At 39.1% G+C, this 26,481-nt stretch overlaps 1 protein-coding gene and 1 long non-coding RNA gene across 22 annotated transcripts in view; one reads left to right on the forward strand and one right to left on the reverse strand.

The window, feature by feature from the left end:
* MYT1L (myelin transcription factor 1 like) overlaps nucleotides 1–26,481 on the reverse strand; it is a 531,685-nt gene that overhangs the window by 391,360 nt on the left and 113,844 nt on the right. The window lies entirely within an intron of this gene.
* LOC115831471 lies at nucleotides 13,016–26,335 on the forward strand. The gene is made up of 3 exons (XR_004026959.1): nucleotides 13,016–13,028; nucleotides 13,085–13,087; nucleotides 25,712–26,335. It is a non-coding gene; the product is annotated as an uncharacterized LOC115831471 (long non-coding RNA).

Genomic DNA, 26,481 nt, shown 5'->3' on the forward strand with positions numbered 1-26,481 from the left:
CTAAAAATAGGTTTCCAGAAGGCCTATTGCATTCATGGCTGAATTCAACACAGGTATACCTACTTCAGCCAGGGCTGTTTAGTCCGCCAATATTTGCTGTTTATCTTACTGGATAAGTTCTCGAAGCTGTTATTCTCTGCTCACAACATTTCCCAAAGGCTCCCGCATATCTCAATACACCTGTGAGTACATTCTTTGTTCTTATCCCCAATTCTTTTTAAGCAATTTAAGAACATTCTAAAAAAACTTCTCAAATTATCCCTTCTCTCCATATAATAAACATGTATGCATTTATCATTTATATTCTCACTTATATTAAATATATAGGCATGTTTGCCTCTGTCTACATTAAAATAACATGTTCAGTGCAAAATATTTTTTAGAGATTGGCATAATAACACTTAATGGCAAGCTCTAATATCTTTGAATAAAGCCTCTACAGTAAAAATAAATGGTTCATTTACTACTAAAAATTACACACATGCACGTACACACACGTACACTTCCTTCCCATGGCAAAACACCTATATTTGTGTATGAACCTAACACAAAAAGGCATATTCCTCAGTATTACCGAAAGTTAATGGTAATATTGACAAGCCCAAAACAGAACATGAATTGGAACTGTTTTGTTTAGAATTCTAAAAAAGATTCTGCTGTTTGGTGGGGTGCTATGCACCTGGACGTGGGATTAAGAGGTGCATCTCCTTTCAAGCTGGGGGAACACACACTGCCAATCCCCCAAGCTGACCTTTGATGGATGCACAAACTTACCAGCAGGCACACGCTTACGCCGATAGGAGCCGTGCACAAGCATGTGCAGTGCTTAATGCCAAATTATGTCAATTAAGGGACCTTTACATTTCCTAATCTATTTAAAATGGCCTAGAAAATAAGTCCTGATCTGTGTGCCTGGGCTAGGTCTGTTAAGAGTCAGACAGACGGCATAATGAAAGCCAGGGCGCAGCCCTGATAGGAAATCCAATGTTCTGTGTATTCCCTTCCTCTGCCTTTTTTGCCCAGGCTTTAGACTTCCTGGGGATCTGTCTCGGGCAGATGCTCATGTTTTCCAAGCTTATTGTTTATGGGAAGTGGTAGGAGTTAAAGAAAATCAGAGAGAAGAAGCTGTCATCTTGCTGACAAGCTGGCCAAATGCAGGTGGGTCAGAGTTTTGAGTGATGTGAGTTTTGAAATCCACCTCCAAGGCAAAATTAAAATACAAAAGCTTTCGCCACATACGGCCGTCTGATTTCCCTAGGATAGTTGGTTGTCAAGACATGGGAAGCTTCTCCTCTGACACACGCTTCAAGTGAGCATGTTTACTCTCCAAGACTACAGGGAGAGGAAATTAATTTGAGCTGATGCTGCCTTCCTCCCCAGCGTAGCCAAGTACGTAGCCTCCTAACCAGCCTCCCCAATCCATTGCTTCCCCTCTAGTGCATTCTCCACACAGCAGCAGGACCATTGTTCTAAAAATGAAATTGCATCATACTATATAAGAGCTTCTGACTGCGTTTGGAGCTTCTAAAACCTGAACTCCTGGCCATGCCCCCACAGTGGTGTAAGAGGCGGCTCCTCCTCATCCCTCCTGACTCCTGTGTTGCTCACAATGTTCTCCTGGAGCAGTTCTCAAAGCGGGGTTCATGAGCCTGTGGGGGTGCCCTCCACCCTTACATGGGGTTTCTGGGGTCTTCCCTCATGCAACTACATCATCTGTGGGGTTGGATTATCTTCAAATGCTTCAGCCAAAACAACTTATGCAATATGTTAAGTGCAGAGGCAGATGAGAATTCAGCTGCTCTATTAAGACACGCATGAAAGACATTTGCTAAATGTGAAATAATGACGCTCTTTCAATAAATGTCTTTTTTATGGAAAATATTATTTTTCATAAATATATAATCACATATTAACAGGTAATGGGTTTTAAAAATATTTTAATAACTAAAAAGCAAATAATGTTTTCAAATATCTTAGTTTTAATTGTTACTGTGGTAGCTATAACTCTCATGAACAAGATCTCTGTGAGGGCTTCAGACTATGAAGCCTATGAAGAGCCCTTGAAACTGAACCTGGTGAGAAGCAGGGCTCTCAGGACCGCACGGGGAGAAGCAGCGCTCTCAGGACCGCACGGGGAGAAGCACGTTCTCAGGACCGCACAGTTCCTTGTTTGTGTACACACACCTAGCTCTCCCTTCCTCAGGGCCACTGAACAGCTGTTTTTTCTGAGAGGAGGCCCACGCAACACCTCAGTGTTTCTGCTCGCTCCCATAGGGCTCATCCTTCACTTTCTGTATCGGCCCTGCTGTTTTCCCATGTTTAGGGCCCTGATTTTTGATATTTTCTTATTTATTTACTTTTCCTCTTATTGGAAGAAGGACAGGCACAGTGGCTCATGCCTGTAGTCTCAGCACTCTGGGAGGATGAGGCCGGCAGATTACTTGAGCTCAGGGATTTGAGACCAGCCAGGGTAACATGGTGAAACCCCGTCTCTACAAAAAATACAAAAATTAGCCAGGCAGTGGCACACGCCTATAGTCCCAGCTACTCGGGAGGCTGAGGTGGGAGGATCTTAAGTGCTGGGAGGTCGAGGTTGCAGTGAGCCGAGAACACACCAGATGGTGTAATGAGAAGGAAATCCAATGTCTCTGTATGCCTTTTTTTTTTTTTTTCACCCAGCCTTTAGACAAAAAAAAAAAAAAAAGGAAAAGGAAAGAAGAAAGCTCACAGTAGAAAGTACTTGTGTACCGGACTCCTTCAGTATCACCACAGTGCCTAGTGCATGGGGCACTTTTTAAACATCTCATAAATAAGTGAATGGATGAATGAATGGGAGAGATAACCTGTTCATACTCAGAATAGGTGACTGTAATAAACGTTCTGACTCTTCTGCCATGATCAAGCATATGGCAGGTTCTTATGTGTCCAGGGTGGTGTTTTTGAGACAGAGTTTCACTCTTGTTGCCCAGGCTGGAATGCAGTGGCACGATCTTGGATCTTGGCTCACCGCAACCTCCACCTCCCAGGTTCAAGTGATTCTTCTGCCTCAGCCTCCCAAGTAGGTGGGATTACAGGCATGCACCACCATACCCGACTAATTTTGTCTTTTTAGTGGAGACAGGGTTTCTCCATGTTAGTCAGGCGGGTCTCAAACTCCCAACCTCAGGTGATCCTCCCACCTCAACCTCCCAAAGTGCTGGGATTACAGGCGTGAGCCACCACGCCCGGCCGTCCAGGGTGTTTTAAGTGAGGTCTTGCTTGAAGATGGCAGGGTGCACTGGTTATGTGTCAGGCAGTGGGAACTTCCAGAAGCCACCCCTAGGCATGGATGGAATGGCTCCCTTCCTAGCACAGGATGGAGGAGGGATGGGAATGGCTGAGTCTGAGAAGGCTGTGCCTGCTAGGATCCCTCTTAGGGCCGATGGCAAAGAGCCAGGTCGCAGGAGAGGATAACACTGGCAGGTCAGATCGGAGTTTTGCAAGTAAATACCATCTGCTTTTCATCAGGATTAGAGACCCAGGGAAAATGTCAGAACCATATCCATGATGAAGAACATGTGAGAGCACTCTGGGATGCATTTTTAAAAATCTGACTTGGAGTAAACACACAGGGTGCCAACCCGAAGCCGCCCATCCTTACTGCTCTACAGCAGGGACGTCAGCATCCTACAGGAAGCAGAAGCCTTTCACGTCCCCAGGGGAAGAAAATGCGGGGAAAGTGCACTAATGCCATGAGCCTGGGACTGGTGTGCATGTGGACAGTTGGGTCAGGACCCCTGCAGGTGGCGGGGCTTCAGTAAACATGTATTAAAGCCAGCTACGTGTCAGTAAACCACAGCAGAATCAAGACCCTTCGAATATGTAGATGCAAAGTATAGAGCCTGCGTGGGAATCAATTTACTTCCAACTCAAATTTTTCCTAAATCCCATTTATCATTTCTCATCCTTTTAAGCAGAAGGTGGCATGGAGGCAGAATCTTCAGGACATAGATTATCCCAGGTTTTATGAATTCAGCATTGCTGCACAACCTCCAGCATAGTTTGTTAATTTTTTCCTAAATATTTTTCAAAGTTGTGCTCTGTAGCAGACACTACGTTATCCATACAGATGAGATGACAGACTACAGACGGCATCCTTGTCTAAAGGAAAGTAAGAGCCAATTAGTCCCATTGGAACCTGGCAGAAATCGATCTCTTTCTAGAGACCTCTCTGTGTTGGGACACATCCTGGCCTGGGAGCTGGAAGATTTGTCTTTAAATCTAGTTCTGGTGTGTACTTTGCCATAACTTTCCCATAGATTGTGAATTTCTGAAATAGAAGGCTGGCCTGAATCATCTTATACACTGTAAATATAGTTCAGATAAAACGTCCAATGCTGATGCACTCGGAGTGTGGTCTGGCGGAACACCCATCCAGAATTCCACTCCTCCCTCCACATGTTACAGAGCAGTTGCGAGAGACAGCAAGGTAACACGTAGAGTTTCTAGGATAATGACTCAAATGCGCAGCTACAGCTTTGCTTCTTTTTTCTTCATCCTTTTATTCAGTGTTTCATCTTAGTTTCATTTTTTTTTCATATAGGATGCTGCTTTCTAGCTTCCCTCTCTGAAAAGAAGTCTCATTATGAAAACATGCAGCAGAATATCTTAAACCTCCTGGTGCGTACAATACGGAGAGCGTCTGTTGGTCCTGGCAGTTGGTGGATATCGTCACATACTTAATTGTCATTCAGTGGCTGGCTCTGTTTTCTTTCTTCTCAGATGTCTGGCTGTTCATCTCTTCTTTCTGTCTCACCCAAATTTGAATTGATCCTAGCAGAGCACAAAGCCTCATCCAAGCGTCTCCACAGTCCCTCATTGTGAAGGAGGAGCTACCCTCTGCGGCTGGGAGGATTGCAATTGGGGGACGGTGATGGGAGCAGAGGTTGGGATTCGCCACAGAACGGCCCCTCCTTTAGGGGAGGAGGGTGCAGTTGGCTTGGGAATCTAGCCAACAAGTCAAGGCTTGAGGACCTATCTGTTAACCCTAACAAGTTGGGGATTCTGCTTTTTAAAGTCAGAACTACCAGTTCCATACTAAGGAATGTAAACTCCCTGGCTCTTCAGGTTTTTTTTTGTTTTGTTTTTTTTTAAGACAGAGTCTCACTCTGTCACCCAGACTGGAGTGCAGTGGTGCAATTTCAGCTCACTGCAACCTCCGCCTCCTGAGTTCAAGTGATTCTCCTGCCTCAGCCTCCCGAGTAGCTGGGATTATAGGCACCCACCACCACGCCCGGCTATTTTTTTGTATTTTTAGTAGAGATGGGGTTTCACCATGTTGGCCAGGCTGGTCTCGATCTCCTGACCTCAGGTGATCCACCCACCTTGGCCTCCCAAAGTGCCTGGATTACAGGCGTGAGACACGATGCCCGGAGACTCTTCAGATATTAAGTCAGTGTCTGGATTAGAAAATCATGTTGTCTTTCTGGACTTTGAAAATGAAAACAACACTTTTGTCAAAAAGATTTGCTAGTTAAGAATCACAGAAATGCTTAAGTGCTTGAAAACACTGCAAAGTCACATGCCCTGGAGTCAGAATGTTCTCCTGCGGCTGCACACGGTCAGTTGTCTCCCCAGGATTTGGGCTTTTTGGCTTCAGTAAATGAGGCAAATGTGTAGGGTTTGTTCTCCACAGTCCCGTCTGTAAAGCTGTGGAATATGTTATTGATCCATTTTGGGTCTGGAACTTCACCCATACAATCTATAATCTCATCTTTGGTATGCCACTTATATCTGGCAAATTCTAAGAAAAGACAAAAGAGTGAGAATTGAAAATAACTGAGCAGTTGTCTGCTGCCTCATTACATAGTTCTGTGATTTTGATCAGATTTGGATAGCTAAGCAGGACTGAGTAGATTACTACGTGGATCAGGAAACAGTGAACCCTGGGTTTTATGAGGGACGTTTTAGACATCTAGGGGTGAATCAGCTCCTTCTGTATTATTTTAGATCTGGAGAAATTTCTTGAATATGAAACAGTCCAAGGCTTCATTTTATAGTTAAGATTTAAAATAAAATACTTGAACAACATCTATATATAAAATTATTTTTAATAAAAATTATGTTTTTGTTCTCTAAATTATAGTGATTTAAATTTTTTTGATATTTTATTTATTAATGTTTCCTCAATGATCTGTAAGATTATTCACCTGATGGTTATTTTATGGCCATTATTCATATATATATGAATATATATATATATATATATATATTTTTTTTTTTTTTGAGATGGGGTCTCACTCTGTCCCCCAGGCTGAAGTGCAGTGGTGTGGTCATGGCTCGCTGCAGCCTTGACTACCGGGGCTCAACTGATCTTCCCACCTTAGCCTCCTAAGTAGCTGGGACCACAGGCACAAGCCACTTTTTCTGGCCAAGTTTTAAGTTATTTGTAAAGACAAGGTCTTGCTATGTTGCCCAGGCTGGTCTTGAACTCCTGGGCTCAAGAAGCCTCCCAAAGTGCTGGGATTATAGGAGTGAGCCACTGCACCTGGCCCGTAGTTATTCATATTTTATCTCCCTTCAGAACACGACAGAAACTTGTTAATACCAAGAGCTTTTGTATAATATTGAGATATAAAATGTATAGCTATATTCCTTTATAAGTGTTACATACAGGATGGGGAGAAAGGTGCGACATTCCTCTGCTGAGACCACCTTGCTCCCGTTTGGAAGCTTTGGGCTGTGTGTATTTGGCCACTTTGAGAGGACAGTGGGGAGACTTGTCCTGCTCCTTTTTTCAGAAGCAGTAGAGTGTCTGTCACTCCAGGAAACTGACACTTGTCTGGCTGCTCAAGAAGTTTCCTAGATGGCTGTGAGACCTTCCCCCCTCATCAGATCCTTTCATTAACCCTGCACCAACAACTCTAAAGCCAAGAACCTTCAAGAACAACTTTAAGAACAACTCTAAAGACCAACTTTAAGCCAAGAGCCAAGCTGATGGCTTAAAAATTGGATAAATGTATACTGTCAAATGAAGTTATTATTGTCACTTTACTAATATGGAATGCTAAGGATAAATGCTAGAAAGAGTCTTGGACAACATCTACTCCAGTGAATGATCTTCAAACTTAACTACCTGATGTAGTCACTTGTGGATTAGAGAAGGAAGTGGCTCTGCTTTTGCAAAGACAAACAATCTTGTTTCAGAATAATCCCCCTGCTGATAATAATTAGAAATGTTAAGACGCTACACAACCCATTTGAAGGCATTGGGAATCAGTCATGATGTGTGCAGTCAACATTGCATGCAGAGAGAAATCCAGAGGGTAAGACGTATGTTTAGCACATCTTTCCTGCTTACAGCATTTATTGATACCAAAGAGTCTCATGATGATCTGAGTATCTGAACACAAGGTTTGTGAAAATTGCATCATGCAGGGAATAAGCTTAAGCTTCATGGCCTCCTGAGAGGGAAGCTCCTTGGTAAACACCACAGGCTTCCAGTTGGGATCCCATAGGATTACATGCTAGGAAGAAGGATAGACTGAAAATAGCTCAGCTCTCACAGGTAATAAACCATGGCTTTGAATAATCAATTCATCATTGGATTGAGGTGTTTTTCTGTGATTTAGATGCCTAGAAGCAGCAAATCTTTTCTGCAAGAAGATAATATAATACAGAGGCTGAGAGTAAGGCTACAATCTTTCATCCACAATGTCTGAAATTCAAGCAAAATGAAACAAGGAGTATGACATGATAGATTAGACCAAACCTCAGGAGAAAATAACAACCAATAGAAACAAATACATTGAGACTCATAGAAATTTAAATTCATTATGATGAAAATGCTAACACGTTTAAAAAGAAGTTAAATTTCAGGAGATAAATAAAACTTATCTTAAAAACCAAGTGAAAAGTTTAGAATTAAAAACTATAATAATTGAAGTTAGGATCTCAGTTGATGAGATTAACAACAGAATATGACAGGCCAAAGAGAGAATTAGTGAACTGGAAAATGGGCTAGGAGAAAATATCAATATATAGAGAGATAAAATGGTAGAAAATACATAAAAGAATATAAGATATATATAAGACACAGTGTAAAACCCTATCACATGTAAAACAGGAGTCCCTTAAGGAGAGGAAAGAGGAGCAAAAGCAATATTTGAAAAGATAAAATGTAAGAATTTTTCAAACATGATGAAAGGTATTAGCCTACAAGTTCAATAAGCAATAGAAATTTCAAGGGGGATAAATACAAAGCAAATCACATCTGGGCATATCATAGTAAAACTTCTGGAAATCAAATATCAGGAAAAAAATATTTTAAAATGCCAGCCATTACTGACAGCTCATTTCTTAGCAAAAAATGACGGTATTTCAGATGACAATGGGATTCTATACTAAAAATGCTTAAAGAAAGTGATTGCCTATGTAGGTAAAAAAAAAAATCCTTAAAAATGAAGATAAAGGATTTTAGATACATTAAAAATAGAAGCATTTGTAATCAGCAGATCTGCATTAAGTGCAATGCTAAAAAATTATTTGATCAGAAGTAAAATTATCTGCTTGTATTCCAGAGATACATGTAGAAATGAACAACAAATGCTGTAAATATGTGGGTAAAATGAAATAATCATTGACTGTATAAAATAACAATAATATCTTGTAATTTAGTGTATTTATAATAAAAATTACATTAAATATATATTCATATATCACATTATAATATATGGTTTATATTATATAACATATAACACATATTTAATATTTATAAAACCTCACCTACAGTAACACACAAATAGGGGGATGTAGTTGGAGTTAAAGCATTGGTAATTTCATTGTGTTTTTGTAAAATGGTAAAACTACCCTTGATATTAAATTTTAGTAAGTCAATAAAACCTAGTAAAAAATCTATCACTATCAAAGTTATAGACAGAATAAAGGAATAATATAAAATACTAAATGCAAATAAGATTAAGAAGAAAGTCATGAAAAAGGAGGAAAATTAGAAAGTAGTAAACTGGAGAATGCAACCCATTAATAATTATATTGAGATGTAAAAGTAGTACACAAGACCATTAATAGTCAAAGATTATCACACCAGATTGAAAATCAAACCCAACTAAATGCTGCTTTCCAGAGTCAGATCTGAAATGTAAGGATACAATAAGATTGAACATAAAAAAAGAAGCAATATATTACAGTGCAAATGTTAAGGAAAATTACTATACATTTTTAAAAATATTGATGTGTAGGCCCATCATTTGCTATTATGAATTTTTGAATGTTGGTTAGGGAACAGGCAACTGTATTATTACAACTGTTTCTGGTAATTTCTGATGAACAAATATGGCTGAAAAATAGGTATCTAGTCTGAATTGTTTGTTTTAGAGGAAACAGGTCAGAAAAGAAAGTGATTTACCACAGACCTTTCAGTCATTATTTATTCAATATTTAAGGAACATCTACTATGAGATAAATAATAAATAAGGTGGGTTTCCTTGATTTATAATTTTAAAATTTATGTATATATGCAGAAGTATCTCCAAGACAAGACAGAAAAGGAAAAGGCCTTACCCAAGGGACAGAATAAAATACTATTGATTGTGCCCAACCACAGATAAGCACATAAAAACGTGGTATATCTATCTGTCTGCATGTATATATACACACATGCACACACACATGCATACAATGAATGTGCAGAGATGTATATAACATACACACACATGCACACAACGAATGTGCAGAGATATATGTAACATATACACACATATATACACACATGCACACAAACACGCATACAACTAATGTGTAGAGATGTTTATTACACACATATACACACACATGCACACACACACAATGAATGTGTACAGATGTATATAACATATACGCATATACACACATGCACACACACATTCATACAATGAATGTGTAGAGATGTTTATAACATATCCACACATACATACACACATGCACACACACACACAACGAATGTATACAGATGTATATAACATATACACACATGCACATACACATGCACATGAATGTGTAGAGATGCATATGACATATACACACATGCACACACACCCGCACACAACTAATATGTAGAGATGTATATAACATATACACACCTATATACACAATGCACACACACACAACGAATGTGTAGAGATGTGTATAACATATACACATATATACATACATGCACACACACAATGAATGTGTACAGATGTATATAACATATACACACATATATACACACACGCACACACACACAATGAATGTGTACAGATGTATATAACACACACATATATACACATGCACACGCACATGCATACAATGAATATGTATAGGTATAAATAACATATACACACATATATATACATGCACACACACACAATGAATATGTGTATATATTATATATAGAATATATACACATGCACATACACAATGGAACACTACCCAGCAATAAAAAAAGAAGGAAATTCTGTTATTTGTGGCAACATGGATGAACCTGGAGGTGATAATGTTAAGTGAAATAAGCCAGACACAGAAAGACAAATACTGCATGATTTCATTCATACATAGAGGCTAAAACAGTTGATTGCATAGAGAGCAAAGAATAGAATGGTGGTTACCAGAGCCTAGGAAGGGGCAGGGGTATGGGTCCCAGGAGTGGTTGGCCAACCAGTACCAAGTTACAGTTAGGCAAGAAGACCAAGCTCTGGTGTTCTTTTTACACAGTAGGATAACCAGAGCAAATAACAAGGTATTGCGTATTTCAAGATAGCCAGAAGAGAAGATTTAGAACATCATCACCACAAAGATAAATGGTCAAAGTTTAAAGTGATGGACATGGTAACTTCCCCAATTTCATCATGATACTACGTACATATGCATTGAAACATCACACTGTATTCCATAAACATGTACAATTACCACGTGTCAATTAGAAATGAAAATTAGGTCGGGTGCGGTGGCTCACGCCTGTAATCCCAGCACTTTGGGAGATCTAGGTGAGTGGATCACAAGGTCAGGAGTTCGAGATAAGCCTGACCAACATGGTGAAACCCCATCTCTACTAAAAAATACAATAGCCAGGCGTGGTGGTGTGTGCCTGTAATCCCAGCTACTCAGGAGGCTGAGGCAGGAGAATCGCTTGAATCCGGGAGGCAGAAGTTGCAGCGAGCACTGCACTCCAGCCTGGGTGACAGAGCAAGATTCTGTCTCAAAAAAAATAAATTAAAATTAAAATTAAAATTAACTGATAAAAATACCATAGACCAAAAGAGTGAAAGACCAATTTCATGATACTATGTATATATGCATTGAAACATCACACCATATTCCATAAACATGTACAATTACCACGTGTCAATTATAAATAAAAATTAACTAATAAAAATACCATAGACCAAAGGAGTGAAAGATCAATTACAGAGACAGGACTAAGTTTAGTTTTCAAAGAATCGGAGGCTTTTTAGTTAGATTATTTTTAAAAAATGAGTGGGCTTTGGAAAGGTTCAGAAGTGGGAGAAGATCACCACAATGAGATCTTTACAAACACTGTCCTTAATAACAAAGTGAAGTGTGGGTCTGCTTCTTCATAAAAAGTTCATCCTTTGCTTTGAAAAACAAGTATTCTTTTTGACATGAGATCTTTTGAAATGCCAATTTCTAAAGTTAACAAAAGTTTTCAGAAAAATTATGCTTACAAAAAAATTGTGGGGGGCACACTGCACACTCGGGCACTGCCTTCTTCCTGGCCACACATTTGATGGCCTTCCCTGCAATAAGGCATGGTGTAGACTGTATAAAGTGCAGATATCCATGACTATCTCCCGGGCATGGCATGATGCCCCATCACACTCTCCCTCCCCCGAGTCAATGGGAGAGGGGGGAGCCACAGGAGAGAAGGGTGAGGGTCTCAGGACCAGGACAGCTGCGGGGCAGAACCCCGTCCTCACATTTGATGGCTCACAGGACTTGAGTGAGGGACACAGTGTTAGCGTGAGAAGCTACCGACTTTACGAGGCTGTCTGTTCCGCAGTTCGTCTCCTCTGTCTTTAGGGTTGGCTCCTCCTCACCTTGGGTCTTACTGATGGAGCTGTATTCTCTGGCCCAGCTACCTTCTTCTCTCTGAAGCACTTCTTCCTCTTTCCCCCCAGGGACTGTTCAACAGAAGTGTCACCTGCCTGCCCAGTCCTCATGCAGATGCACAAACCTACTTCCCACTACACACAGTGCCCCTCACGGAGGCAGGCAGCACCGAGACCACTGGGGAGGAACTTCTGAAAATCAAATGCAGCTCAGAGTGCTCCAACATTCATCCAGGATTTCAACACACAGCACTCGGATTTAACCAAGGTGCCATTCCTTCCTCCAGGTAGGCCTCGTTAGGCTGTGCCCTCATACACACGCTGGGCCTTACAGTTTACAAAATGCATGTCTATAAATACATCACCGTGGCGCTATAGGAAGCTGAGGCAGGTTTCGTGACAACTGAATTTTTGGTGTAGGCTGCTCGAACAGTCCATGATTTGCAGGTTTCATGACAAATAAATTTAGGTACTTGGTGGGGGCTGCTCAAGAGGCCATGATTTGCCATTGCACTAGGAAACTAATGCAACATTATTCCTACAACAAATTAGCTTAATCATCGAAAATAGCACACAGTTACTAGGTTGGAGGGCAAAAATAAAGAAATCAAGGTGTCAGCAGAACTGCCTTCCTTGTGAAGGCTCCGAGGAACCTCCGTGTCCGCGCCTTTTTCTGCTCCTGGAGGCCACCGGCATTCTGTGGCTCCCGACCCCTTCCACACATCACCTGAACATCTGTCTCCATGACCACGTCTCCTTCTACACTACCCCTGTGATGCCCTTGGGCCTGTCCCTGATCCAGAATAACCTTTCTATCTTACTCTCCTGAACTTAATCCCCTCTGCAAAATCCCTGTGTCCTGTAAGGTGACATATTCACTGGTTCCAGGATGGGCCATGGGTGACAGCACTCCGCCTACCACACCCATAGAAAGGGAGAGAGAGAGTTGAGGAGGAAAGTCTGAGCCTTCCAGGGCCACATCTTTCTACTTTTCTGAAAAGGGAGTTTCTCGAATGCCAGCAATGACTGAGAAAGCCCAGGGAGTTGCACGCATGGCTGTTTCTCCCTGAGAAAGCCCAGGATGTTGCGCGCATGGCTGTTCAGGCTCCAGCGCGTTGCTGAAGCGCTCTCATGCTGGAGCCATAAGGAAAAATCACCCAGCATGGTACGCAAAGGCGCCCGGGAGTACCATGGTGCTTAGCCTCCTTTCTGAGACACGCAGATTAGATTCCTGCAAGTATATGATCCACTTCAAGTAAATGAGCTTTTGGAGAAGTTAACAAAGCCCATTAATCTTTACTCAGTAAGATATGATGAATTGTGTATGATGCACAAATGCCCTAACTCATTGTGAGAGAACTAAAGTTGCATTCTACACCAGGCCCGATATATTGCCATACCAACTACTGATGTGCAAAAAATAAATCCTAATTCTGAAAAGACCTAACATTGAAACAGACAAAAAAGTGTGTCTGTTCAGAACCGGGATGTGAACTAAGCAGTTATATCAGCTGCATTTTGACAGTGGTGTCCAAAATCAATTACTGGAGACTGTTTTTTAAGACCTGGTGATCTGGCTTACACAACTGATCCAGAATGGGCTTAGCTTAAATCTGCACTCCTCATGGTCCAGCCAGTTGTTCCAATTTGAAAATGATCTAATCAATTGTTCAATAACCTTCTATTTTTGTCATTAATGGTTAGGTTCTTTAAAAATCATTAAGTGTTGGCTGGGTGCGGTGGCTCACGCTTGTAATCCCAGCACTTTGGGAGGCCAAGGCAGGCGGATCACGAGGTCAGGAGTTCAAGACCAGCCTGGCCAACATAGTGAAACCTTGTCTCTACTAAAAATACAAAAATCAGCTGGGCGTGGTGGCAGGTGCCTGTAATCCCAACTACTCAGGAGGCTGAGGCAGGAGAATCACTTGAACCCAGGAGGTGGAGGTTGCAGGGATTTGAGATCGTACCACTGCACTCCAGCCTGGGCAACAGAGTGAGACTCCGTCTCAAAAAAAAAAAAAAAAATCGTCCCTAAGTGTTTTAAAGTTTAACCTTTCGAGTGGTATTTTCAGCTAAAGTCCCTAATCTGTAGTTTACTAACAATGATATATTAACTTCTGGGTTTTTCAAAACACTAAAACTTTTCTAACGACACTTAATCATTACTTGAGCAGCAAGAAATACAGACTTTCATTGGGAGCTAATGAAGAAAAATAAACATTACTATAAATGCAGTATAGAAAACAGTAATTATATAATAGTTTTTCTTGTTTTTAAATGGTCGTTTATTCATTTTTTACTATGTGAACCTTAAACAATTCTTAAAATGCCCCCAGTCCTTTTGATTCTAGTAGGATGTAAGTAATATTCCCTAAATTCAACCATTTATGTTTTTGATTTGAAAAAACCAAAAAAGGAAGACTGAATTATAAATGTAATAATGCATATAATGTAGTCAGGGGAACATCCAAACTCAATCATACTCATTCCTAGATTCCCATGCCCTTTTCTTTAGGCTTTATCTATTTCTAAATTGTCTCTCCCTCTCTCCACTGCTGCCAATCTCCCTTGAACAATGACAAGAGCCATTTTTCTGGTGTCTAGAACTTGCAAATGCTTCCATCCAGGTAACCACTCTCCTCAATGTTACCAGGGTTGATATCCACCTAGGGTACATTTCTAGTGATGTTTCCATCCCCCTTCTCTTCACATATGGATTAAAGTCCAAAATCTTTACATGGTCAACCAAGGCCCTTTCAGTGTGGTTCTCACCAATCTTTCCAGTATCAGCTCCTTTGTTCTCACATAATGTTTTATATTATGGCAATATCAAAGTCCTCACAATTTTCCAATGTACTAAGCTGTTCCATAATTTCTTTTCTTTTTTTTTTTTTGAAACGGTCTCACTCTGTCACTCAGGCTGGAGTGCAGTGGCATGATGTCGGCCCACTGCAGCCTCCACCTCCCAGGTTCAAGTGATTCTCCTGCCTCAACCTCCCGAGCAACTGGGAGGACAGGTGCACACCACCACGCCCAGCTAATTTTTTTTTTTAGTAGAGATGGGGTTTCACCTTGTTGGCCAGGCTGGTCTCCAACTCCTGACCTCAGATGATCCAACTGCCTCTGCCTCCCAAAGTGCTGGGATTATAGGCATGAGGCACCGTGCCCGGCCAAGCTGTACCATACTTTCATGTCTTTGAACATCTATTTGCACCATTCACCTTTTTCTTTTATTGCTGTTTACCTAATGAAGCCTTAGTTATCCTTTAAAAAGCAGCCCACTTGGAAGTCCTTTTGATAAAATATGCATGATATTAGAAAGAAAACTTGGGTATTACTTTGTCCACACTTAAATATTGTACTGCATTTGGTTATGTCTGTCTCCCCAGCTGGTCATTAAGCAACTGGGGCGGGGGTAAAACTGTGCTTTACAGATCTTTCTTTCCTCATTACCTAATGCAATCCCTGGAATAACTCAGGATCTCAAAAATCAAATTAAAACATGGAAACGTGTAAGAGAAAAGAGGAGCATTTCTTAGTTTGTCCTTTAATACAGACAAAATCCAGTTAGGTTAGATGCTACGTTGCCACTGTGAAAGTCATCATCCATAAAGCCCCCAAAGCGAATCCACAGTTCACCCTCCTGTTAGCAGATTCTGTAGTTGCCCATTTGCCCACTTACTCTCCTACTGTAGACCAGTGTCTTTTCCATAGCCTAGTTAGAGCCACATTTTTCATTTATGTCATTTTTTTTCTGTTTAAAATAGCCCCCAAGCATAGTACTGAAGGGTTATCTAGTGCCCCTATGTGCAAGAAGGCTGCATTGTAGGAGTCCAGTGGGAAGACTCCATTCCCTATGGAGAAAGCATTCCTGCTAGAGAAGCTTCCTTCAGGAATGAGTTATGGTGCTGCTGGTGGTGAGTTCAGGGTTAATGAATCAACAATGTGGTTTACATAAGGTGTCTTTAAACAGAAACACAAATAAAACAAGGTAATGTATTGATAAGTTGTTGAAAATATTGTGGCCAGAGGCTCACAGGAACCCAACCTTCTTTTTCCCCCAGGTACAAAGGTTTAGGATTTGTTCATTCTAATTTGTTAAGTGTGCAGAGCCACTTTGGAAAGCATGATTACTATGAATAACAAAAATTGATTGTATTCTATATTGTATATCTACACTACACATACAAAACACACATATAATGTGCACTTCCCTGCTTGAAACCCAACACACTGATTAGAAGCTGCCTTTATGCTTCCTTTCCCCATCATTGTCCTTTGTAAAGGACAGAAGCGTCCGGAAACATCTTGAGGAATTGGCAGCCTGAACCCAGGCCAGCCTCACCCTGTGTTGAGCTTGCATAGTACAATATACCGTCAAGCATAATGTCCTGACATCTGTTTTAAGTGCATCATCACCAAACAAGTTAAATTCATCAAACACTGTATCTTCTGGAAGACAGAATGGGGCAAGGCTCTGTCTATTTGGTCCACCACTGAGCCTGGAACACTGAAAAATCAAACCTATAACTACCTGTTGACAATTATTCTAGAGGCCCTACAGTGAGACAAGTTTTGCATCACAGAGTCTCTCAGGATCTGATGCAGGCTGTGGGCTCTCTCTTCCAGAAAACACAAAAATGCAGAAACCCACACAGGATTATAAATCCTTGAAACACACCCGTGTATGGTTGGGTGATTATTAACTCAGATTAAGAACCCCAGGACTGACGCCATGGAAGCACCTACACCAGGAACCTGGGCATGATGCGCGTGTATTCCAGCCCTGCCCACCCCGAGGTGCGTCTCTCTCTGCGACTCCCTTCCACTGGGGCCTCCTATTGTCCACTCTGGAAGGTTGGGTTCAATCCACTCCATGCCCCACTCAGTGGCAAACCCTCCTGTTCATTAGGATTTAACCAGTTTCATTGTCCATGTACACTACGGTGACTTAGGTGCTCTAACCTGAGGGTGTAGATACCAGAAATATCAACAATCCAAGCAAGTCTCTCTCCAGCTGTCTCAGGGGAATCCCACCATTCATTCACTGGGGAAGAACTAGGGTCACAGAGCACGAGCCCTGCTGCAAAAGGACACTGGGTTTGATTGAATTCGAGTTCTCCACTCCCAGTGAATGTGGGCTCAGGCTTGTGATACCCTGTTTTAAAAGTCACTTTTTAAAAAGTTCTCCATGAAATGTGGTGGTAAAAGTGCCTGGTTTGTAGACCTGTTGCGACCCCTACATGACATAACGCAAGCAGAGCGCCTGTCACAGCCAGGAGTTCGTCAGGACATCCAAATTGTCAGAGTCCCACCCTCACGTGTAAGCAGGTGTAGTGCCATCCAAGCAGGTACAGATTGGGCATTCCTTCAGTAAAAAAAGGGACGGAGCCTCCTTTGTATATATGTATGTAGGCTTGTATTCTCATATACTGACATACTGTAATAACTGAATCATACACAACAATAACAATTAAAAACTTAAAACAACTCTAATTTATAAATAACCTTTTTTCTTCTGAAAGGTATGAAGAATGTTTTAAAAGTGAGAGATATATCTTTAAATATGACATTAGTTTTTATATTTTTGCCTGACATTTTATGATAGAGCAATTTTAATCTCTATTTTAAGTTTATCTTGATACTTGCTTTTAGGCTCTGTCATAGTGGAAATGATACCTCATGAAGGCACATTTACCTAAAATAGAAAAACAATAAACCTATACATTGGTTACTATAACTAGATCATGATACTTATTTTTCTTTACTATCTATGGGCTATCCCAAATTTTTATCAAAATTTAGCTAATCACTTTCCAACATTTTCAAATGTCATAGGTTGCTTTTGAAATTAAATAGGGAGGCATTTACACACACACACACACACACACACGCACACACACACCCCAAATAGATCCAAAGCCACTGAAATTATTCATTCTGCCAGTTTTTAAAATTGCTTATGCTTTTTAAAACATTTTGTGTTTTTAATTTTTGTGGGCACATAGTAGGTGTACATATTTATGGATTACATGAGATATTTTTATACAGAAATGCAATGCATAATAATCACAGCATGGTACATGGGGTCTCCATTGCCTCAAGCATTTATCCTTTGTGTTACAAAAAAATCCAATTATACTCTTTTAGTTATTTTTCAGTGTGCAGTTAAATTATTATTGACCATTGTCCCCTTGTTGTGCTATCAAATACTAAGTCTTATTCATTCTTTCTATTTTTGTAACCATTAACCATCCAACCCCCCTACCCCCTGCCCCACCACCCTTCCCAGCCTCTGGTAACCATCCTTCTACTCTCTGTCTCCGTGAGTTCAATTGTTTTGACTTTTAGCTTCCACAAATAAGTGAGAACTTGTGAAGTCTGTCTTTTCGTGCCTGGCTTATTTAACTTAACATAATAACCCCCAGTTCTAACCATGTTCCCGTAAAAGACAGAATCTCATTCTTTTTTATGGCAGAATAGTATTCCATTGTGTGCATATGTATATTTTTAAATTTTTAATTAAAAATATATATGTATGCATATGTATACCACATTTTTTAATCCACTCATCTGTTGATGGACACTTAGGTTGCTTCCAAATGTTGGTTCTTGTGAATAGTCCTTCAGTGAACATGGGAGAGCAGATATCTCTTTGATATGCTCATTTCCTTTCTTTTGGGTATATACTCAGCTGTGAGATTGCTGGCTCATATGCTAGTTCTATGTTTAGTAGTTTTTTGAGGAATCTCCAACCTGTTCTCCATAGTGGTTGTACTAATTTACACTCCCCCAATCCTCTTCTTTTTCTCCACATTCTCTCCAGCGTTTGTTATTGCCTTCCTTTTGGATATAAGCCATTTTAAGTGGGGTAAGATGAGATCTCCCTGTAGGTTTGATTTGCATTTCTCTGATGTTCAGTGATGTTGAACACATTTTCATAACCCTGCTTGCCATTTGTATGTCTTCTTCTTTTGAGAGATGTCCGTTCAGATCTTTTGCCCATTTTTAAATTGGCATTTTAGATTATTTTCTATAGATTTGTTTGATCTTCTATATTCTGATTATTAATCCCTAGTCAGATAAGTTGATCGTTTCCTTTGCCGTGCAGAGGCTTTTTTAACTTGATATGATCCCATTTGTCTATTTTTGCTTTGGTTGCCTGTGCTTATGGGGTATTACTCAAGAAACTTTGCCCAGACCAATATCCTAGAGCATTTTCCCAATGCTCTCTTGTAGTTATTTCATAGTTTGAGATGTTAAATTCAAGTTTTTAATTCACTTTAATTTGATTTTTGTGTAAGACAAGAGATAAGGGTCAAGTTTGATTCTTCCGCATATGGATGTCCAGTTTTCCGAGCACCATTTATTGAAGAGACTATCTTTTCCCAGTGTCTCTCCTTGGCTCCTTTGTCAAAAATGAGTTAGCTGTAGGTGTAAGGATTTGCTTCTGGATTCTTTATTCTGTTCCATCCATCCATGTGTCTGTTTTTATGCCAGTTTCATACTGTTTTGATTCTGTATAGTTCTGTAGTATAATTTGAAGTCAGGTAATGTGATTCCTCCAGTTTTGTTCTTCTTGCTTCACATAGTTTAGGCTATTCTAGGTCTTTCGTGGTTACATATTAATTTTAGGATTTTTTTTCTATTTATGTGAAAAATGCCATTGGTATTTTGATAGGAATTGCATTAAATCTGTAGATTTATTTGGGTAATATGGACGTTTTAACAATATTGATTCTCCCAATCCATGAACGTGGAATACCTTTCCATTTTTTTGTTTCTTCAATTTTTTTTTAAATCGATGTTTTATAGTTTTTGTTGTAAAGATATTTTACTTTTTTGGTTAAGTTAATTCCTATGTATTTAATTTTATGTGTGGCCATTATAAATAGGATTGCTCTTTTGATTTCTTTTTCACATTGTTCAGTGTTGGCATATGGAAATGCTACTGATTTGCATTTTGATTTTGTATCCTGCAACTTTACTGAATTTATCAGTTCTAATAGTTTTTTGGTGAAGTCTTTAGATTTTTCCAAATATAAAATCATATCATCTGCAAGCAAAGATAATTGCTTATGCATGTTTGATTCGAAATTTTAAAGCTTTTAAATCTGAAAGTTTTTAAGAGTTTAAACATCACTTATGGCCAAAATTTTTAAAATCACATGCAATGACCACATTCTTAAACATCCATTTTCAAAATGTTCTTTCCATAGGACAAAGTTCTTTTTAAAGTAATTCTTTCTCACTAAATGTTTTAACATTAATTTTGCTTTGAAGCATGATTAAATGTATCTTTTTAAAAAAAGAATCTGTTAGTATGATACTCCTTTAGCCACTGTCATCCACTAATAGCAAATTTGAAGCACATGTCTTTATTACAAGAAAAAAATAACTTATCTTTAAGACTGACAACTCTGGCCAGGTGTGGTGGCTCACGCCTGTAATCCCTGCACTTTGGGAGGCCAAGGTGGGTGGATCATGAGGTCAGGAGTTCGAGACCAGCCTAGCCAACATGGTGAAACCCCGTCTCTACTAAAAATACAAAAATTAGCTGGACGTGGTAGCAGGCACCTCTAGTCCCAGCTACTCAGGAGGTTGAAGCAGGAGAATCGCTTGAACCCAGAAGGCAGAGGTTGCAGTAAGCCAAAATCACACCACTGCACTCCAGCCTGGGGACAGAGCAAGACTCCATCTCAAAAAAAAAAAAAAAAAAAAAGTGACAACGCTTCTAGAACATTATTATAATAAGCAGAACTCTTTGTGGTACAAATGATTTTCACGGTAGTCCCATTTCATTACAAAGTATTATAAAATATTATAATATAACTCATAAATCTATTCACTGAGGCCCTCATAAACTGCAATACAGAGCAGAATGCCAAACGCCAGTGGAAGAGTCAGGGTTCCAATGTCAAGCCTCTGCATCTCGGACTGTCCATGGTCTGCAAGTCCCCATCTAGACACATGACTGACGCTGGGAAAATGGCAGTGTCTATATGCATATATAAGCTTTATACTTGGAAACAACACATTTATTAACCTTAATACAAGTAGATTTATATTTTTCTTATACCTTGATACCTTTGAATCCCCTGAAATATGGGCATTTACCTTTGAACACCAATAGCTTAGAGTCCCACATCGATGTTCAAATTCCCCCAGGATGAGTTACCCAATAACAAAGGAGCGGGTGAAATTTTAGGAAGATTGGGTGGTGCCTAGCTGAGGCTCGAACATAATTTGTAAATCCCAGTGCTTTTAAATTTGCTAATAAAAAGCATAAATAACTAAATTAACAAATACATACTATTTTACAACAACAAATGTTATATATGTACCCAGTATTCATAATTTATTAATCTAATAATACATATTTTTGTTAATTTAATACATATACAAACACACTTTGATTTTAATTCCCATAAATGCTCTGCTGTATGGTAAGTATAAATGGTATTTAAGTTGTATAGATGGGATTAGTACTAACTAGTAATATTGTTTCATGACTAAATTAGATGTTTATCTGTTTCCTCCTCACTTTTTACTTCCACGCCATCTATCATTAGCCTTAATAGTTAAAATTTCTCTAGTATCATGTAGTATGTTCTCATAGTTGTAGTCATTGTCATACACAGATCAACACATTTTAAAACAAATATCTTGAATTAGGCCACCAAATAACTGGTATTACTTTATTCTCCCAAGTTTCTCATTCCACCTAGCTCAATTCTCAACCTTGACACAGCAACGGAGTGCCCTGTGCCCACAGCCTGGTCCCCAGTGTCCATCTTCTCTGAGGGCCACAGCAAACTGGCCATCTGCCTTTCATGAGGGGAAGAGAGGAAGAAGGCAAATAAGTGGAGGGGAGAGGCACAGAGTGGACTTTATTCACATCGACCAGAGACTTTGGGATGGAAGAACTGGAACAGAGGAACTAAGGAAAACAGGACTTCTGCGTCCCACCAGGGTGCAGGAACAGCTACCAAACTTGGCTTCTCACCAGAACAACCAAACAAGCAAAAATGCAAACGGACAAATTATACAAAACAATTGTTTCAAGACACCAGACACAAGATAATGGAGAGTGATCCCTGAGAGATAGAAAACAAAATGCTTGTCCTGGGTTATTGCCTTGAGTTTCTGGAATGTGTTGCTAGGAGGGGAAACCCAGGGAGAGCCAGTGAACTCAGTGAGTTGAGGAGACAGAGCTTAGTGTCCAGGGAGACCAATATAGCTAGAGGTTTGAGGACAGAGCACTGCAGAGAAGGGAGCTGCAGAGAGATAATCCTGGGGGTGCACAGAGGGTCCCCCAACAGTATCCAATATTGACCAGCACAAGTCTATGAGGAGACTGCCTGAGGCCAGCTGAAAAACCACCTGAAAATCCTTGCAGGAGGAGAGTGCAGTGCTGACCCAGGGCAGGGGATGAAGCCTGTTCTCGTCAGCCAGGTGCTAAACCTTATATTCACAGTGCCTTCAGCAGAGCACTCAGAAGGCCTCAACTTAATAGCAGAGAATAATTACTAATAGGCTGAATATTACTCAGCTACTGCCTAACAAATGTTAAAAGCTAGACCATATCATGCTATTTCCAAGTAACTTAACTGCTTCCAAGAGAAAAGCTCAAAAATATTTCTAGAAATGCAAACATATCCAGCACCCAGAAGGTAAAATTTACAATGTCTGGGATTACATTAAAATTTTCCAGGCATGAAAAGAAGCAGAAAAATAAAATCCACAGTGAGGAGAAAAATCAATCAATCTAACCATTGCAGAACTGACACCACTGTTAGAATTATAAGGACAATACAAATAATTATTATAATTGTATTTTATATATTCAAAGAGTTAAGTGGAGACAGGAGATATTTTTAAAAATTAAATCAAATTCTTACAAATGAAAGCTATAATATCTGAGATGAAAATGCACTGTACATGATTAATGACATATTAGACCTTGCAGAAAGAAATACTAGTGAATTTGAAGACATAATAATTGAAATTATCTAAATGAAACAGAGAGAAAAAAAGAACAAAATATCAGTGAGTCATGGGACAACTTCTAGTGGTCTCATATACATGTAATCAGAATAACCTAAAAAAAAAAAGAAACGAGGCAAATTATCTATCTGTCTGTCTATCTATCTATCTATCTATCTATCTATCTATCTATCTATCTATGTTTGAAGTTGCTGGCAGAACAATCTCCAGATTTAATGAAAACAGCAAACCCACGGATCTAAAATAATGAACAAAACCCAAACACAAGAACACACAGAAAATTACATACAGCTCAAAATAATCAAATTTATCAAAACCAGTGAAAAACAGGAAAGCTTAAAGGCAGATAGTAGGGAAAAAAAGGTGAGAAGGATCAAAGATAATAAATAGAACACATATCATCATGAAAAGAAATGCAAATAGAAAGATAGAACACCATCTTTAAAGTGCTTAAGAGGAAAAGAAATCCCCTAACCCTAAAGCTCTTTGTCCACAAAAGTGTTATTCAAAACCGAAGTAAGAGAAAGACTTCCTCAGATACAGAGAAGCTGAAAGAATATGTGTCACCAGCAGACTGGGCCTTAGAGAAATATGAAACGAAGTCTCCACACAGAAGGAACATAGGACCAAACTGGGATAGCCACACGGTAACAAAGAATATCAGAGGTAGTAACTGTATGGATAAATACATCATATACTTTTCTTATTAGCTAAATCTCTTTAAAATTAAGCAATAGTTTAAAAATAGTAATGTAGTGTGTCATTTGTAACATATATAAAAATAAAATGTATGATAATAGCACAAATGCTAAGAGGGAAGAACAACATTGTAAGATTCTTATACTATATGTGAAGTGGTATAATACAATTTGATGGTAAAAAACTAAAGCTGTATTTTACACATCCAAAGCAATGACTAAGATAATAGCAATTACAAGCATTATACATAATAAGCCTATGAAAGAAATAACAGAATCATAGACAAATAATCTAAAGCAAGGCAAAAACAAGAAAAGGGAAATAAAGAACAGATGGGATAAATATAGAAAGATGGTCCACTTAGAATTAACAATATTAATACATTACATGTAAGTTATCTAAACACAGTAATAAAAATGCAGAAGTTATTGAATTAGATACAACGTAAGATCTAACTCTATCGCCTACAGAAACACATATTTAAAGACAAAAGTAGGTTAAACATAAAAAGATGAAAAAAGATACATCATGCTTGCACTAGTCAAAAGAAAGCTAGAGTGGCTCTATTAATAACAGACAAGGAAGCTTTCAAAGCAAAGCATATTACCAGGATAAAGAAGGTCATTTAAAACAATAAATTGATCAAAAGAAGATGACAATCTTAAATATGCATGTAACAACTGAGTTTAAAGGACATGAAGCAAAAACTGAAAGTACTACAAGGGTAAATAGACAAATCTACAATTATAGTCAGAGATTTTAACACTCCTATCCTGATAATTGATAGAACAACTAGGCAGGAAATCAGTAAGGATATGAGGTTTGCACACTATCAACCAACTAAACCTAACTGATGTTTACAAAACACTGCCTCCAACAACAAGATAATTCATATTATTTTCAAGTCCACAGTGAATATTTACCAAGTGATATAGTTTGGATATTCGTCCCTACCCAAATCTCATGTTGAATTGCATTCCCCAGTGTTGGAGGTGGAACCTGGTGGAAGGTGTTTGGGTCATAGGGGTGGATCCCTCATGGCATGGTACTGTCTTGATGTTAGTGAATTCTCCTGAGATCTGGTCATTTAAAAATGTGTGGCACCCACTCCCCCAGCCTCCTCTCCTCTCTGTCTCTTTTGTGTCTGTCTGTCTGTCTTCTCTCTCTCTCTCTCTCTCTCTCTCAGTTCCACTTTCAGCATTTAAAATGCTTTCGATTCCACCTCCTACCATTTAAGCTTCCTGAGACCTCCCCAGAAGCAGATGCTGGTGTCATGATTCCCGCACAGTCTGCAGAACTGTGAGCCAATTAAACCTCTTTTCTTTATAAATACCCAGTCTCAGGTATTTCTTTATAGCAATGCAAGAACAGTCTAATACACCAAGGTAGATTATCTTCTGGGGCGTAATACAAGTCTCAATAAATTTAAAAGGATTTAAGTCATACAAGTACATGTTTTGACCACAGTGGAGTTAGATAAGAAGATAATAATGAAAGTTTTTAGAAAATTATCCCCAAATATTTGGAAACTAAATAACACATTTCTAAATAACCTATGGGTCAAAGGAGGAATACAAAGAGAAATTTGAAAGTATTTTCAATTGGATGAAAATGAAAAAGAATTTCCACCAGGTATCAATTTGTGGGAGGTTGCTGAAGCATTGCTGTGGGCATTTAATTTACAACATTAAATGCATATATCAGAAAAAACAAGTATCAATGACTTCAGCTTCCACCTTAAGCAACTAGAAAGAGAAAAGCAAATTAAACCCAAAGTAAATAGAGGAAAATAAATTATAAAGATCAGGACAAAAATCAATGAAATAAAAAAACAGAAAACAATAGAGAAAAATCAACAAAGTCACATGCTTGTTCTTTAAGAAGATCAATCAGAGTGGAAAATCCCTGGTCAGGCTGGTCAGGAGAGAGAGAGAGAGAACACAATTACCAATGCCAGGAGTAAGACAGAAAGATGTCAACAGTGAGCCTACACTTACTAAAAAGATAATGAACAAAGATTATGAACAACTTTAATGAATAAATTCAACAACTTGGGGAAATAGAAAATTTGATCTGAAAGACACAAAGTACCAAGCTCACTCAAGAAGAAATAGGTATCTTGGAAAGCCTTCTGTCTACCAAAGAAATCCAAATTGTAGTTAATAACCTTTCCACAAAGAAAACTTCGGGTCTCGATACTTCAGGTATGAATTGCATCAAACATTCAATAAATAAATAATACAAATTCTTTCAGAAAATTTAAAAGAAAGAAATACTTGCCAACTCATTCTATGATGCCACCATTTCTCAGATGACTAAATCAAAGATACCACAAGATAAGAAAATCACAGACAAATATCCATAATGAACATAGATGAAAAAATTCTAAACAAAATTTTAACAGTGAATTCAACAGCATATAAGAAGTACAGTGCATCATGATCCAGTGGAGCTTAATCAAGGTTAATTTAGAATTTGAAAGTCAACCAATGTAACTTGTGATAAATAAATTAAAAAGAAAGAAAATCCAGCCAGGCACAGTGGCTCATGCCTGTAATCCCAGCACTTTGGGAGGCTGAGGCAGACAGATCGCTTGAGGTCAGAAATTCAAGACCAGCCTGGCCAACATGGTGAAACCCCATCTCTATTAAAAGTACAAAAATTATTCAGGCATGCTGGCAGCCACCCATAA

Source organism: Nomascus leucogenys, chromosome 19, assembly GCF_006542625.1.
Source record: "Nomascus leucogenys isolate Asia chromosome 19, Asia_NLE_v1, whole genome shotgun sequence".
Lineage (NCBI taxonomy): Eukaryota > Metazoa > Chordata > Mammalia > Primates > Hylobatidae > Nomascus > Nomascus leucogenys.